This window comes from Quercus lobata, chromosome 4, assembly GCF_001633185.2.
Source record: "Quercus lobata isolate SW786 chromosome 4, ValleyOak3.0 Primary Assembly, whole genome shotgun sequence".
Taxonomy (NCBI): Eukaryota; Viridiplantae; Streptophyta; class Magnoliopsida; order Fagales; family Fagaceae; genus Quercus; species Quercus lobata.
In genome coordinates, this window is record NC_044907.1 from 60,398,063 (window position 1) to 60,410,353 (window position 12,291).

Here is a 12,291-nt window from a genome sequence, read left to right on the forward strand (position 1 = left end):
CAGCCTTCTTTTGACCATCCAAACTAGTCATTTCATTAACTGGCAAAGGTGGCAAATCCAAAGGAGTTAGTGGATTAAAACCATAAACAATCTCAAATGGTGAAAAATTAGTAGAAGAATGAACACTCCGATTATATGCAAACTCAATGAATGACAAACAATCCTCCCAATTTTTCAAGTTTTTCTGAATTATAATACACAACAAAGTAGATAAAGTTCTATTCACTGCCTCAATTTGTCCATCCGTTTAGGGGTGACAAGTAGTCGTAAACAATAATTTAGTCCCCAACTTTCCCCACAAGACTTTTCAAAAATAGTTAAGGAACTTAACATCATGATCAGACACAATACTCCTAGGAACACCATGGAGCCCTACTATCTTTCTAAAGAACAAATCAGCGATGTGGGTTGCATCATTAGTTTTATGACAAGATATGAAATGTGCCATCTTTTAAAACCTATCAACAACTTCAAAAATTGAATCCTTACCTTTCCTTAACCTAGGCAAACCCAAAACAAAATCCATAGAAATATCAACCCAAAGTGCACTAGGTACGGGCAAAGGAGTGTATAATCCATGTAGTAAGACTCTAGATTTGGCCTACCTACAGGTAATGCATCTAGCATAAACTCTCTCCACATCACGTTTCATCTTTGGCAAAAAAAATTGTTCATGTAACACGTCTAAAGTCTTGCTTACACCAAAATGACCCATTAAACCACCTCCATGTGCTTCACGCATAAGAACCTCACACATAGAACTATTAGGTACACAAAGTCTATTCTCTCTAAACAAGTACCCATCTAGTCTATAGAATTTACCAAACGCTATCTTCTCACATGCTCCATACACATTAGCAAAGTCATCATCATTAGCATACAATTCCTTAACATATTCAAATCCCAATAACTTTACATTTAAAGTAGAGACAAGGGCATACTTTCTTGACAATGCATCAGTCACAATATTTTCCTTACCTTATTTGTATTTGATTACATAAGAAAAGGTCTCAATGAATTCCACCCACTTGGCATGTCTTCTATTCAACTTACCTTGTCCTTTCAAGTGCTTCAAGGACTTATGGTCGATATGTATGACAAATTCTTTCAGCCAAAGGTAAAGTTGCCAAGTCTCCAATGCTCTCACCAGTGCATAAAGCTCATTGTCATATGTTGGCTAGTTCAAAGCTACACCATTTAGCTTTTCACTAAAATAGGCTATTGGTTGCTTCTCCTGCATCAAAACAGTTCCAATACCTATTCTTGAGGCATCACACTCAATTTCAAAAGTTTTAGAAAAATCAGGTAATGCTAATAAAGGAGCACCATAAAACCTTTCTTTGATTTCAACAAATGCATGATCTTGCTTAGTACCCCATTTAAAACTCACAGATTTTTTTAATAATTTCAGTGAGTGGTCTGACTAGTGTACTGAAATCTTTAACAAATTGGCGATAAAAACTAGCCAAACCATGAAAACTTCTTACCTCGGTGATTGGCTTTAGTGTGTGCCATTCCTAGATAGCCTTCACATTTTCCTCATCCACCTCAATTCCTTTCGTGCTAACAACATAACCAAGAAACACAACTTTGTCTATGAAAAATGAACTTTTTTTTTTTTTAATTGGCATATAGTTTTTCTTTTCTCAAAATAGCGAGCACACAATGGGAATGATCGATATGCTCATCTAAGTTCTTGCTATACACCAAAATATCATCAAAATAGACCACAACAAATCTTCTTATAAACGCACACAATGCATGATTCATTAACCTCATGAATGTACTTGGTGCATTAGTTAGACCAAAAGACATTACCAACCACTCATACAATCCATATTTAGTTCTAAAGGCAGTTTTCCATTCATCACCCTCTTTTATCCTAATTGGATGATTCCCACTTTTCAAATCAATTTTTGTGAAAATACATGACCCATGCAAGTCATCCAACATATCATCTAGCCTAGGGATGGATGTCTATACTTTACCGTAATATTGTTGATAGCCCTGCAATCAACACACATTCTCCAAGTTCCATCCTTCTTAGACACAAGTAGCACCGGCACCGCACACGGACTCATGCTCTCTCTCACGTGTCCTTTGGTCAACAACTCCTCAATTTGCCTTTGAAGTTCCTTTGTCTCCTTTAGATTACTCCTATAGGCTGGTCGATTAAGAATTGTTGCACTTGGCACAAAATCAATTTGATGCTCTATTCCTCTAATAGGTGGCAATTCACTAAGCACATCGTTAGAAAACACATCCTCATATTCCTGCAACAAAGTGACAACAACACTAGGCAAAGATTCGTCAGGTTCATTAGTATTAAAACATGCCTCTTTGTACAATAGTACAAATATAAGCTGATTTGTATAAAAAGCACTCTTGACATCACTCACCTTAGCATAAAAACTCGCTTGTTTTTTTTCTTTTTTCTCTCATTTTATTCACTCTCTTTTTCTTTTCACTTTTTTTTTTTTTTCATTTCACTCTTTTTCAATTCACTCTCTTCTTTCCTTTCACTCTCTTTCTCATCATCTTTTTTTGAACTCTCGGTTTGACCTTTTTTTTTTCCACTCATTCTTTCTTTTCAATTTCATTTGATCTTCATACACTTGTATTGGAGTCATCGATACAAGAATAATGGTTTTATTGTCTTTTATGAAAGAATGCCTATTCTTGAACCCGTCATGATTGACCTTCCTATCAAACTGCCATAGTCTGCCCAATAAAATGTGACCCACATACATTGGAACAAAATTATGTAGTACTTCATCCTTGTAACTCGTAATTGAAAAAGAAACCAGCACTTGCTTATTTACCATAACCTCCCACAATCATTCAACCACTGCAATTTATATGGTTTAAGGTATTTCATGGTAGGTAAATTCAAATTTTCAACTAAAGTAGTGCTAGAGCCACATTAGTACAACTTTGCCCCATCAATTATCATACTACATACCTTGTTGTTAATGTGGTGTCTAGTATGAAAAATGTTCTCCCTTTACTGTTCCATTTTGACTTGGGCACTTAAAGCACGACTAGTCACAAGTGACTCGCTCTCCACTGGATTTTCCACATCATCGTCACAAGCATCCTCAAGTGATGGAATCTAGTCATCATCACCCTCACTTTCAGTTTCCACCTCTCCATCAACATGTGTGATCATGGTCCTCTTATTTGGGCATTGTGATGCTATATGACCTACTCTCAAACAATGAAAACACTTAATATCACGATTATGAGTTTGGGATTCATTTTTACCTTTGTTAACACTAAGAACTTCATCTCTCCTTTTTGGTGGTTCAGTTTTGGACTTAAAAACAGCCAATTTGTCTTTCCTCCCATTCGACCTCCATGAAGCAGAGGAGTCCGAATTTTGAAATGACCGAGTTCCTTTCTTTTTAAGCTATCATTCCACCTTTATTGCCATGTGCACCATGTCTTCCAACTCCACATAGTGTTGCAACTCCACTACGTTGGCAGTGTCCCAATTCAACCCATTCAAAAACCTCGCCATGGTAGCTTCTCTATCCTCCTCTAGATTAGCCCGAATCATGGAAATCTCCATCTACTTGTGGTAGTCATCCACACTCCTATAGCCTTGAGTAAGACTCTGTAATTTCTGATATAAGTCCTTATAGTAATGACTAGGGACAACCCGCCTCCTTATGCTGGCCTTCATTTCTTCCCAAGTCTCAATAAGCCTCTAAAGGATTCTCCTTTTGTTCATCATAAGTTGATCCCACCATATAATAGCATAGTCAGTAAACTCAATGACAGCGAGTTTTACTTTTTTTCCTCTGTAAGGTTGAATTTATTCAACCATCTAATTGGCTTTATTTCGTGCCAAATTTGCTTGTATTTCAGCATTTAGTAACCCTGTATTTAGGTGGGCTTGTTGTAAGGGTAGTGAGTGAGATAGAGTGATGTTTGCTCAAGAGTGTGCAAGAAAACAGAGACTCGTGGCTTAGCCTCGCGGGTGACTCGCGGCTGCAAGCCGCCAGACGCAGCACACATGCCAAGCATGCCAGAAGGTGAACAGTCATGCTAGCTAGAGCACTACAGGACAAAACAGGACAACTGGCCATACGGTTATCTCGCGACTGGATCTCGCGACTCAGTCAAGTCGCGAGGACAAGCCGCGAGCCAGCCTTGTTTTGAAAAACCTGACGTTTCACATTCCTTTCTTACCCTAGTATATATACCCCTTATACCCACAAAAGAAAGAGAGCTTCCAGATAGAATTTTGAGAGAGAAACCCTAGAGTAAAACAAGATTGATTCATCTACAATCTTTACATAAGTGCCTCTTCAAATTCCTCAACTCTCTTCCTCTCCATTGCCAAACCCTTGAGAGGCTTTTTACCAAAACCTTGTTCTCACCATATCCATTACTGTGAGAGGGTTGTTTGGTGTTCTGAGAAGCAGTTAGGAAGAAACCAATCTTCATTGGTTGATGCTATGGTCTAGTAGCGGAATCCGGGAAGCTAGAAAAGAAAAAGGTTCGGCGCAACCTCGTTGGAGCAAGAAGCTTGGAGGGCTTAGGTGCATTGGGTAGATTAGGCTTGGAGAGTCTATTGTTGTCCGTGTATCCCAACTACATTTTCTAGTGGATTGTTTACCGCTTGGAGGGCGGCGGAGAGGTTTTATGCCGAGGATTTCGGTTTCCTCTTCGATAACACATCGCGTGTTGTCTTTGTGTTTGTATCTTCCTTCCCTTTTATTTTTGCCTTTTATTATCTGTTGTGGGTTGTGATTTTAATTTGGCTTAGATAATTTTTCCAATTCCATATTATAACTTATGTTAATTTTCCGCACACTAGTTGTTTGACATAATGCTTGAATTGGTTAAGTTGTAATTTGGGGGTCTAAACGTTCAAGGGTGTTTTTACACTATTTGAACTTTCATCCTCAGAGTAGTTGTGGCACTCAACGATCAACTCCACCTTTTTCTCCCATTCCAAGTATGCTTCAGGATCTTTTTTCCCTTGGAGTGATGGTATCTTCATTTTGATATTTCCTAGGTTTCTGTCAGTCCCATCTTGCCATCTCAGATCTTTTCAAAAACCTCTACCACGCCTTTCTCCCTTTGGCATAAGCCTGCCCTTATTGTTCAATGAAGCTTGATCATCTTCATCTTCGAACTTAACCTCATGGTCGTCATCAGAATCATCCACACGGGCACGCCTTTCCTGCCTTTTAGTATTAAGGGCTCTTTCGGGGCGCTCTTCATGCAAAGTAGCAATAACAGCATCTTGCCTATCCATCCAATCCCGAATCTCATTAAACACCACATTCATGTGCTCAAACTGTTGTTGCATAGCTTGCAACATGAAGGATGATTCCTCCCCTCCTTCCCTATTTGATGTTTTTCCCCTAGAAGACATACTTTTGAAACTATAGAGAAATGTTAGAAATAATTTCTCACAACACTCCCTCACGTGTTTGCACTCAAATTATGTCACTCACACTTGTGTTTCACTCAGAATTGGCTTTTTCCCGATATTAGTCTCACACTCTCTTGCCTTTTTCCACTCGCAGCTTTCCCTTTTCGGTTCTTCATTAAATTAATAAACTTGATCAAGAAATTCAACTTGTAGTATTTAAACTAATACCGACAGCAAGAAAATATTACAAACAAAATAAATCAAAGGAAGAGGATAAAAGAAGACAATATTTTGGTCTTAGAAAACTGAAACTACAAACAATATTTTTTCTATTTTCTATTTCTTTTTTGAAGTCTCTTTTTTTTTTTTACTTTTTTTTAACGCTTTTTTTTTTTTTTTTGAACTTGGTGCACGATTTTAACTTAGTGCACGTCACAAAATAAGAACAAGGAATAAAGAACACAAAAGGAACAAGATGGGATGATAACAAGAAACAAAAGATAAAGGGATAGTAAAACTGATTTTAGAACCTGTGCTCTAATACCAAATGATAAGAACATCAATTGACATGCTTTGAGACCCAACAAATAGTATTGGAATACTTGCCCAACAAAGCTAAAATTCAGATTTTGATGGAAACCCTGACTCAACGTTTATAAATGAAACGCAAATCAAATGTATAAGTAACAAACCTCGACCCAATGATTATAATAGAATTACGAATCGAAGGTATAAAATTTGAACGTCACAAGGAAGAATCCCTGATAAGTTCACAGCTCTTGAAGAACCAAAAGAAGAAGCAAAACCTCACGTTTTTTCTAATCTTTATTCAATAATCCTCCATTACAATGAGTGCATGCAATTTATAAGACATGACAAAAAGGAGGAAAAATATAAAAAACGTACTAAATAATAAAAGCCTAAATTAAAGTTGATTTGGTCTGAAATTAGCATCTCCAAAATAGGAAAATAGCTAAAAACGTTCTAAATAATAGAAGCCTAAAATTAAGACGGATTTGGTCTGAAATTAGTAGCTCCAAAATAGGAAAAATATCTATTAATTGGTATGGAGCTGGAAAATTAATCAGCCATTAATCCACACCATAAATCACGCCCAATTAAACCAAATCAGCTTTCAATAGCTTGGATTAAATTTATTATGCCTTCATTTTCTTTTGGGCCAAACTTGGAATATCTTGTGTTAGAATCAGGCCAAATCTTTTGAATCAGTCCATTAAATGCTTCTTTGATCTTCTTGGATCTTACTCTAATAATAGGCTCAATTGGAACATACAATGGATTCTTTAATGCTTGTTGGTTCTCATCAAGTAAGATCTTGGTTAATTTGCGAAGGGAAAAGGTCTATGAGCATTTGAAATTATGTCTTGTTATTGAATATTATAATTAAGTTCAAGGAAAAGTCTGCACTCTTTTTTTGCAGATATATGGCTTCCAAGTTAATATTAATTAAAGATCCAATGCCATTAAATTGGCAATCTCGTGGAATTTACAGAGCCGCGTATTAACTGTTAAGGAAAAGTTGTTTTTCACTTTTCCTCAAGGACATGTTCAATGGTTCTTGTAAAGGCCATTCAACCATTTATATTCAAGTGTTCAAGTCGGCCTTTCGTTGCAGTGGTGGAGCAGTAGTGGTACTGTTGATGATTTTGATTTGGGAAGAGAAGCTGCTACGCACGCACATGAGAGGGGGAGAGAGCTGGATAAAAAATAAAGAAATTTTTTTTTTTTAATTGATTGGAAAGAAATATTTTTTTTTTAAGAAATATTTTTTTAACTTTGTGCCACTTAAATAATATACATGTGCAAGTTATGTGCTCAAAATTTCCATATAACATAACAGGAAAATTAACTTTGGAGTGCAAAATGTAACAAGAGTAATAGTTCAGTGTAAAATGTGCAGTCAAATAGTTTAGATGTAAAATGTAATATGTGGTGTAATTTAAGGTAGTAAAGTATAATTCCCCTATAAAAGGCTACCAATGAAATTGAGCAGTTTTTCTCGACCCATTTTGATTTTAAAATCTTGAACAAGTAAAGTATCTAATGTCACATATCATTTTATTTAGTCAAACAATTAAAATGAGATTAACTTTTTACATTTTATTGTATGATCTCATTTAGTTATCAATAATATTTTCACGCAATGCACTGGAGCCATGCGCTTAACATATAATTAAAAAATGTAGTAGTATATGATAAAAAAAAAAAAAAAACCAATGAGATTCTTCTTCTTCTTTTTTTCCCTACTTAATTTGCTAATTTCAATTATAAGAATAGGAAAAAAGAAATACCATGTTTATATGTTTGAGTGTTAATATAATAAGGGGGAACAATTATTTTTGAAAAAAAGTATTTTCAGTGTAAATTTAATGAGTAAAACATAATGTTGAGTATTTTGATAGAGTGAATTAAAAATGCACCGTTTTTATGTCAAGTTGTTTGGTTTTTGCATTTCTCATGGTTGTATTTTTCTCTCATCGTTGTAATCATCAATTGTTTATTTTTTTGGTTCTCAAAAATGATTTTTTAATATGTTTTTTTAATTTTTGGGTTTGGAATTAGAATAATACTACAGCTACAAACTATTTTACAACATTTTTACAAATTATTAATGTGACTAACTTCTTATTGGTTTTCATTTAGGCTCATCATTAATATCATTTTTTCATTTACCGATAATCACTCACCACATCAGCATATTGTAAAAAATTTTGTAAAAAAGTTTGTATCTCTAGTATTACTTTTGGAATTATGCACCAGGTCAAGCAAAATTGTTGCAAAATTTATTGCACCTTAATGGATGATTCACTTTAAATATATTAAGTAACAATTATTGTATGTTTTCTTTTATTCTTTTGTTAACATTGAATAGACTATACATTTAATTTTCAAATATTAACTTAATGTTGATTCTTTGTATAATTCTCATTATTAAATGGTGAAATTTTTTGTTCATATTCTGAGCTCCCATAAGATCAAATCCTAGCTCCGTGTACATCCTTCAAGTGACAAGTCTATATAATAATCAAAAAAAATGTTTATATAACACGAACTTTTATATAATAATTAGTAACTTCCTATTTTTTTTTTTAATTATTTGAGGGTTACATTATTTTCCACAACTATCCTATGTTGATTGTAATTAGTTGTCATTTTCATTTTTACATAAACTTACTAACTTTTTTTTTCTACACCACTTACAATTAGTCACATAAGATAGTTGTGAAAATTATATTGTAAAGAATGGGGTCTTTAGAATTATTATTGTTTTGTATCATGCTTCATCGTTCTTTTGGTTGGAATGATTTTGGGGAGGATGAAAAAAAAAAGAGTAAAAAATAGGAGAGAAAATAGATGAGAGGGGTGTTTGGTTGGGAGAGGGAGGAGGAGAGAAAAATGGTGGAGTCCGACTGTTTTATCTCTGAACTCACCAAAACTTAATTTCTTCAAAATGAGGAGAAAATGAGAATGAAAATAGGGTGCAAAATTTTGAACTAAAATGCCCACCGCTCACTAACCAACTACTACCAATACCCGCTGTCAACTGCTTCATTTTGTCTTGTTTATTTTATTTTTTTCTTTTGCTTGCCAATGTTGACAACTTTTTCTACCGGTAGTTATTTTTATTATTAATTTTTTGGTGCAATTCGTTTCTCTTTTTCTTTCTTTCTTTCTTTTAATTTTTTTTCAATAGTTTTGATTTTTATTTTATTTTTTTAAGCGTTAATTTTATTTTTTACCCTCAGCTTTGTTTTTTTTTTCCCCCCTTTCCGTTTTATAGAAAATAATTTTTAGTTTGAATTTCTTGAGCTCTTTTTAATGAAGTGCCAATTCATATTTTTTTTTTAATGAAAATATAAAAACATGTTATTTTTTGTTTTTACCTAATAGGGACATGATTTTAAATTTACACAAATCACATTTTCTATCTTTCCATTTTTCTTCTCAACCAAACAAAAAAAATTTCATCCCTCCACTTTTTTTTCTCTTTTCCAACAAAATAAAAATGAGAGAAATTAATCTCTTTTCTATTCTCTCACCTTTTCACCCCTCCTCATCTTCTATCCTCCCACTTTTCTATTTTACCAGCCAACAGTTAAAGAAATGGCCAACTATTCGTAACTTGTAAGAGAGTTTGATTTTGTTTTGTTTTTTCTTTTACTTGACTTTTTTTTTTCTCCTATCTTTTTGAGGTATCCCAATAAAAAAAAGTATTTAAACTTTAAAATGAACAAACCAAGTTTTTTTTTTTTTTTTTGATTGGGAATATTACTGCATAACATTAACAAAACTTAAGTGTTGCAAGCAGCTACATCAAAGGCCAAAGTAGCTTCTAAAAAATTGGGGGTTTCTTCAACCCATGCCTCAAAATCAACTGCAGACTTAGCATGATGAGCTAGAAGATGGGCTGGCCTATTGCCTACCCTTTTTATGTGAGAAAAATCAAAAGAACGAAAAGCTTGAAGATGATAAAGAATGCCTTCAAACACGTTAGCAACAGCAGGTGGGGCTAAGGAGCCTCCTTTAAGAAAATTGTATACTTGTAGAGAGTCCCCTTCGAAAATGATCTCTTAAATTCCAACATCCCTTGCAAACAGCACAGCAGCTTCCATCGCTTTAGCTTCAGCTTCAAGAGCGCCTGATGGAGCATATAACTGATAACTTAAGGCACCAATAACTTGACCAACAACATTGTGTATAATCACACCCAAGCCAGCGGTAAGTTGCTCCTTGGAAACAGCTCCATCAACATTTGCTTTATACACACCAAACATGGGGGGATTCCACCTAGTATGGGGAGGGATTGTAAGCAGTTTGGGGTGATCTTAAATAGCCGAAAATTCTGCAATCAGCTGAGAAGCTTCAAAAACAATATTTGTCACAGATTTTGGCACATCACCATGTTGAATCCCATTCCGATTTTTCCATAAATTCCACGAGATGGCCATGAAGTGAGCAAGTTCAAAAAATGCTGGATCAGAGCCATTCCTACATTTCCAAATCATATCCTCAAACGTGCAATTTCTATCCACCACTAGACTGCAAGCTTCCCATATTGATTGAGCAAAAGCACAGTGCAGAAGAACATGGCTAATTGTCTCCCTACCCTGGTCACAATGCTTACAAACCTTAGAACTGATCACTTTCTTGTGGAATAGATTAGCTTCTATAGGGAGTATATTCTGACAAACCCTCCAAGCAAAATTCTTTATTTTATTGGGCACATCAGCACTCCAAATGGACCTCCAAAGTTACTGTTGTCCTCTAGGGCTTGGGGTACTTTCAACTCTTTTCATATCCAAAGCCAACCAATAAGCACTTTTCATCGTGAACTTATCATTTGGTGTTGCTGCCAAGACCAATTTATCCCTAGGCATACATGTGCTTAAAGGAATACTAAGGATAATATACACTTCAAAGTTTAGGAACAACTCCCTTACTAGATCAGATCTCCAAGTGCCATGGTCTGCATCAATCAGAACATTTACTGTTGCATCCTCAGGTAACAAGGTTCTAGGAAAGATAACTTGATAGGTGGATGGGTTTGGGATCCATTTATCTTTCCAAATACAAATATTCTCCCCATTTCCAACTTGCCAACGCATTCCATGCTTAATTATTGGCTGCGCTGCTATAATGCTCTGCCAAACATAGGACGAACTCCTACCTTGTTGAGCTTGTACAAAGGAAGTGTCAGGGAAGTACTTACTCTTGAAAACCCGATAGAGAAGTGAGTTTGATTGTTGTTGCAGCCGCCACCCTTGCTTAGCTAGAAGGGCAAGATTGAATGATCTTAGGTCCCTAAAACCCATACCACCACAAGCTTTCGGAGTACACAACTTTTCCCATCTCATCCAAGCCAATTTACGCTCATTATTTTTCTGCCCCACCAGAATTTGCTTACCATACTATTCAAGTCATCACAAAGGGACTTTGGTAGTAGAAAGCAACTCATAGTATGTGTTGGAATTGCTTGCACAACAGCCTTAATCAGCACCTCCCTACCTTCGATAGACAAAAAAAAAAATTTCTTCCAACCAACTGGTTTGTTGGCCACTCGTTCCTTTAATTGCTGGAATGTATTACGCTTGTTTCTACCCACTAAGGATGGCAAACCCAGGTACTTCTCATGCTGACGGATGATATCTGCCCCAAATCTTTGCTTAATATCTTCCTGGATCTCCACGACTATATTGGCCATTGGGGCTAAAAAATAACGAGGTTTTTTGTCTATTTACTTGTTACCTTATTGCTCTTTCATAGACCAGCAGCAATCTTTGGATTTCTTCACAATCCGCAATGGTAGCATTACAGAAGAGAAGGCTGTCATTGGCAAAGAAAAGATGAGTGATGTGAGGGCTTCTCTTGCAAACTTGGAGACCTCGAAGGGTGCCCACCTCAGAAGCTCTATGTAATAAGGTTGAAAGACTTTATGCACACAAAAGAAACAAATAGGGAGAGAGAGGGTCTCCTTGACGTAAACCCCTAGATGGGGTAATACGTCCTTGGGGAATGCCATTTATACAAATAGAATAAGTGACAGAGGTGACACAACTCATAACCATAGATATCCACCTAGGATGAAAGCCCATCTTAGTCATGATTTTTTCCAAGCAACTCCATTCAACCCTATCAAAAGCCTTACTCATATCAAGCTTTAAAGGCATGGCTCCTGTTTTCCCACTTCTCTTTTGACTAATAGAATTCATAATTTCAAAAGCAACAAGCACATTATCCATAATAAGCCTCTCTGAGAGAAAAGCAATTTGATTTTCAGTGATAAGAGATGGAATAAGAGTCTTAAGCCTATTAGCAAGAACCTTTGATGCCAATTTATAGATGACATTAGATAGACTAATGGGCCTCTATTCTAACACTTT